This window comes from Emydura macquarii, unplaced genomic scaffold, assembly GCF_026122565.2.
Source record: "Emydura macquarii macquarii isolate MOO-44397 ecotype Brisbane River unplaced genomic scaffold, CSIRO-AGI_Emac_v2 contig_2365, whole genome shotgun sequence".
NCBI classification, from domain to species: domain Eukaryota; kingdom Metazoa; phylum Chordata; order Testudines; family Chelidae; genus Emydura; species Emydura macquarii.
This window is the reverse complement of record NW_027132502.1, coordinates 2,841,217-2,847,037: the sequence shown is the minus strand read 5'-3', so window position 1 is coordinate 2,847,037 and position 5,821 is coordinate 2,841,217.

Genomic DNA, 5,821 nt, shown 5'->3' with positions numbered 1-5,821 from the left:
GGGGGGGGGGACGCTCAGCTGGCTCTCGCGCGACTAGATAGGCGCATGCGCATTCGATAATTCGCCACACTGCATGCCTCACTTGTGCGCATGCGTGAAGGAGGGGTCAATTATGAAGTCTAGCTTTCTCCGGGAAAGAGGCCTGTGGTCTCAGCCTCAGGGTGCCCCCTACGGGTCAGGAGGAGCCTGTCCAGCACAAAGCAGCGACTGCCTAAGGCGTCCCTGTGCAAATGCCCCAAACAGTGAATGATTAAATAGCGCCAATCACACCTTTGCTTACAACTAAAGCCCTCCTTGCTTCATAGAATCATAGAATCATAGAATATTAGAGTTGGAAGGGACCTCAGGAGGTCATCTAGTCCAACCCCCTGCTCAAAGCAGGATTACCTCTGCTATATCATCCCAACCAGGGCTTTGTCAAGCCGCAGCTTAAAAACCTCTAAGGATGGAGATTCCACCACCTCCCTAGGTAACCCATTCCAGTGCTTCACCACCCTCCTAGTAAAAAACTTTTTCCTAATGTCCAACCTAGACCTCCCTCCCTGCAACTTGAGACCGTTGCTCCTTGTTCTGTCATCTGCCACCACCGAGAACAGCCTAGCCCCATCCTCCCTAGAACCCCCTTTCAGGTAGTTAAAGGCCGCTATCAAATCCCCCTCACTCTTCTCTTTTGCAGACTAAACAAGCCCAGTTCCCTCAGCCTCTCCTCATAAGTCCTGTGCTCCAGCCCCCTAATCATTTTTGTTGCCCTCCGCTGGACTCTCTCCAACTTGTCCACATCCTTTTTGTATTGGGGGGCCCAAAACTGGACACAATATTCTAAATGCGGCCTCACCAATGCCGAATAGAGGGGAATAATCACTTCCCGTGACCTGCTAGCAATGCCCCTCCTAATGCAGCCCAATATGCCATTGGCCTTCTTGCCAACCAGGGCACACTGCTGACTCATATCCAGCTTTTTATCCACTGTTACCCCCAGGTCCTTTTCTGCAGAGCTGCTGCCCAGCTCGTCGGTCCCCAGTCTATAGCTGTGCATGGGATTCTTTCTTCCTAAGTGGAGGACTCTGCACTTTTCTTTGTTGAACCTCATTAGATTTCTTTTGGCCCAATCCTCCAGTTTGTTTAGGTCACTCTGTATCCTATCCCTACCTTGCAGGGTATCTACCACTCCCCCCAGCTTAGTGTCGTCCGCAAACTTGCTGAGGGTGCAATCTACCCCATCCTCCAGATCATTAATAAAGATGTTGAACAAAACCGGCCCCAGGACCGACCCCTGGGGAACTCCGCTTGTGACCGGTTGCCAGCTAGACATGGAGCCATTGATCACTACTCGTTGAGCCCTATGCTCTAGCCAGTTCACTATCCATTTTATAGTCCATTCATCCAACCCATACTTCTTTAACTTGCTGATAAGAATACTGTGAGAAACCGTATCAAAAGCTTTGCTAAAGTCAAGGTATATCACATCCACCGCCTTCCCCACATCCACAGAACCAGTCACCTCATCATAGAAAGCAATCAGGTTGGTCAGGCATGACTTTCCCTTGGTGAATCCGTGTTGACTGTTCAGTGCAATTACTGCTGCATGTGATCAAACTGCCTAAACACCAGGGGCCCGTGCCCGTGCCCCTCTGCCCTTCCTAGTAAATACTCCTGTGCAAATATCCTTGTGTGGCCAATTAAGTGCCCTAAGACTCAGCTAAATACCCTCCTGGAAATAACCCAATGCACTACTAGCTATAGCCACCTGTGCGTGCATGCAAATACTATATATCCCCATTGCTCTCTATCAAGATTTATTGATCTTAAACTAATGAATCTTTAATTAAATATGAATTATCCTCATGAAAATAGGCATGTGTCTAGTGGTTAGGTTACAGGACTCTGGGACTGAAGGTACCTGGATTCTATTCCATATTACAGCTTCAATTTCCAGCCATTGGATCACATGATTCTAGATTATAACCTTGCTAGATTGAGGAGCTCGTTATTAAATATTTGTTCCCCAGGCCTGCCGACAGCAATTCCGGGCCCCTGGGCAGAATAGTCAATGCCCACCCCAAAAGGGATGGCTGAGGTTTACGACTATGGGAAGTGGCGCCAGTGGGTGAAGCTTCCCTAAGCCTTGGGGAGGCTGCTCCTCTTTCCACCTCTTCTGCCCGAGCCCCTTCGGCTCGCTCTCTTCCACACACCCCCTTCCCCCAGGTAGCAAGCGAGGGCATAAGGGCTGAGAGGGGAGGAGGGACACACATGGCGAGCAACGATGCGGTGGCTGAGCAGGGAGCCAGGATATGGGGGAAGAAGGGACTCAGCAAGCAGCAGGGCTGGGCAGGTCCTGCAGCAGAGTAGGGGTGGAGTGTGGGCAGGTCTACAGGCGGAAGGGGCAGGACAGGAAGCCTCCCCAGAATTCCCAAGGGGAAGCTTTATCTGAGGTCCAGGCCCTTTTAAATCACCGGCCCCCTGGACAATTGCACTCTGTGCCCTCCTCCCCCAATCAGTGTGCCTGTTGTTCCCCATGTAGATGCTTATAGACTGTAATCAAGTCACCACTTAACCTTCTCTTTGTTAAACTAAAGAGACTGAGCTCTTTCAGTCTATCACTAGATGACATGTTTTCTAATCCTTTAATCATTCCCTTGGCTCGTCTCTGAACCCTCTACAATTTATCAACATCTTTCCTGAATTGTAGGAACCAATACTAGACACTGTATTCCAGCAGCTATCACACTATTGCCAAATATAGAGGTAAAATAACCTCTTTGCTCCTTCTCGAAATTCCCATTTATGCATCCCAAAATTGCATCAGCTCTTGTGGCCACTGCATCACTGATTATCCATCACCACCTCTAAATCTTTTTCAGAGCCACTGCTTCCCAAGATAGAGTCTCCCAGCCCGTAAACATGCTCTATATTCTTTGTTTCCAGATGTATACATTTACATTAAATATATATTGTTTGCTCGCTCCCAGTTTACTAAGCTATCCAGATCACTCTGAATCAGTGATGTGCCCTCTTAATTATTTGCCACTCTCCCAATATTAGCAGTGATAATTTTATGTTTTTTCCAAGTCATTGATAAAAATGTTAAATAGCATAGGGCCAAGAACCAATCCCTGCAGGACCTCACTGGAAACACACCCACTCAATGAAAATTCCCTGTGTACAGTTACATTTTGAGATCTATAAGTTAGACGTTTTTTAATCCATTGAATAATACTGTTGTGAATTGCCTAGTGTGTATTTACACCACTTAATTGGAATGGATGGAATTGCTTAGTTGTGTGTCATAGGCTCTACATACCTAACAGCTAATAGAACTTCTCCTTTAGCTCTGGTTGGGATGTGTGTGCCTGTGTTTTTTGAGGATCTCAGTTCTGTCTGTGCTGTTACTATGAAGTTTCACATGCTCAGCATAGTAATGTATGGGAAATCTTGGGGTCCACAGATTTGATGTTTTACTTACCTTCTTCAAGTGGTTGATGATGAGTGGGGTTTGTGAGACTTAATTCATTCATGATTGTAAAGTTCATTGATATTCTCAGATGGATGTTGCTATAGAATTACCAGCCAAGTACTAATGTTAATAGTATCAAAATCAAATGTCATATATTTTATGTAAAATTGTAGACCTGATTTCTGTGTTGATATGGTGCTGGGATGGAGCACTGGCTGGTAGCAGCATTCACCAACACTGAGACACCAATGCTTTGTTAAACCCAGAACAAATAAGTTAGCATCAAAGGTGGCAGAAACTGTCTGTCCAGATGGCAGATGGAAATCAGACAAAACACACACAGACTGCACAACAGCTATTGATGGCTCTTATTATCCAAACCAGGAGGCCAGCTGTCTACAACTGGACATATACAAAAGAAAATTGAACAAAGGTTCTGATCTGAAGGGATATTAACTTCATCCTCTCAGTGCCACAAACGGACAAAGTAATTTAGTGGTCATTGAAGGGATGATGCAAACATCGGGTCTTGGATTTACATCTGGATGTCCTAAGTGTGCAAATGGCTAGCTAAGTGACAGCTAAGAGGAACTGTACAATGCTGCTGCTATAATTATGTAGAACTAATATTTAACCCTACAACAGGTTTTGATCTATCCTAGACTGTATTTCTATGGTCCCTCCCACTCTCAATCCTCCCTTAGAATAGGCTAGCAATGCCACTGAGAATAATGTTTGTTCTTTTAAAATTTACTGGAATTATGTTGGTGTGTGTGGAAATTGGCCCACTTGAATCAATTTGTAGTTATTTATTGCTTTTTTAAATCTGCAGAATTAAAAAATCTTTTTAGTTTATTATGTGGATGAAGATACTGCCAGAATTAAAAAACATGGACCCAATCCTGAAGTCCTTACTCAGTCAAAACTCCTATGAAATCAATGAGGAGTCAATCATTGAGTCAATGGCAAAACTCACATTGACTTCAGTGGGGATATGTTTCACCCTGTTGACTTCAAAAAGCCTATGAATGAGAATGTAGGACCCAATCCAGCTCCCACTTCATTGAGAACTGTATTAGGCTTTTAAGGTCTGATCCAGAGCACATTGACGTCAATGAGAGGCTTTTATTGATTTCAGAGGTACTGGAACAGCCCCTTCCTAAAGATCTCTGTGTTTAATCTAACAAAGTGTTATGTTGAAAGGTGTTTTGCTTATTAAGAGTAATTGATGTGTAAACACCAGGGTGAAACTCTCCATAGGAAGAGTTAAAATTACCATGTACTAACCTCACCCAAAGACTTATGAAAACATATTCATAATTCATAGTATTTAAGGTCAGATGCATTAGATCAACTAGTCTGACCTCTTTTCTAACACAAGCCAGAGAATTTTCCCCCTGTACTGAGCCCAATAAGTGTATATTCCAGAAAGGCATTCAGTCTTGATTTAAAGACATCAAGGGAAGGAGAATACACCACTTCTCTTGTTAGCTTGTTCCCAAGGACAAATGGTAATATTTATTCTAGTTTTTCTAATCTGGAATAGTTTTCCCTGTATGTCCCTGCCTAGCCAACTTCCCATCTAATTTAAAATCTCATGATAAAACATCTCTCTTTTCTTTTATCTTATAATTTATTTTTTCCGTTGCTTTTATTATTTAATATAGACAACATTTTATTATTTACAAGGCCTCTGTCAATGTATAGTTGGTATGGAAAGATATCCCAAAAAGAGCCTGACCCTACAGATTGTATTGACATGAGCTGTCTCATTGACTTCAATGGGACGAGGTTGCAGGCTTGGGCTCCAGAATTATATTACACTGTTTTGCATTACTTTCAATTTAAACAATAAAACCAGGCTTGTCAGTTTCACTTGCATTTATAGTCAGTTTCACTGGGCATGTTCCTACAACCCTTGCTCACCAGAGCAGTTTCACTGACTTTTAATTTTCCATGATATTTTTACTGTGACAATCAGTAAATGTATGATGCTCTGGTATTTTCTGTGTGATTTGCACCCTGCAAATTTTACACAACAGCTGAGTGTAGAACAGGCCTGTGTAACGTATTTCCTGTCCCATAAAATATGCTGGGACCTATAATTTGCTGGTAACAGTAATCCCTATGGCATTGTGAGAATTCTAGTCTCTTTATTGAGTGCCTGCTGGGAAGTGTTATTTGTATTACAATAGCATCTAGAATCCTGTAACCTCTCAAATCACTTTGAAGTATTATATTGATCTGACAAGTAACACACTAACTCTTAGAATATTAAACTCTTCAGGTCTAGGAGTGCGTCTTCCCATGTGCATTGACAGTGGCTAGCATGTCCAGGGTGCTACCAGAATACAAATAAATAAAACT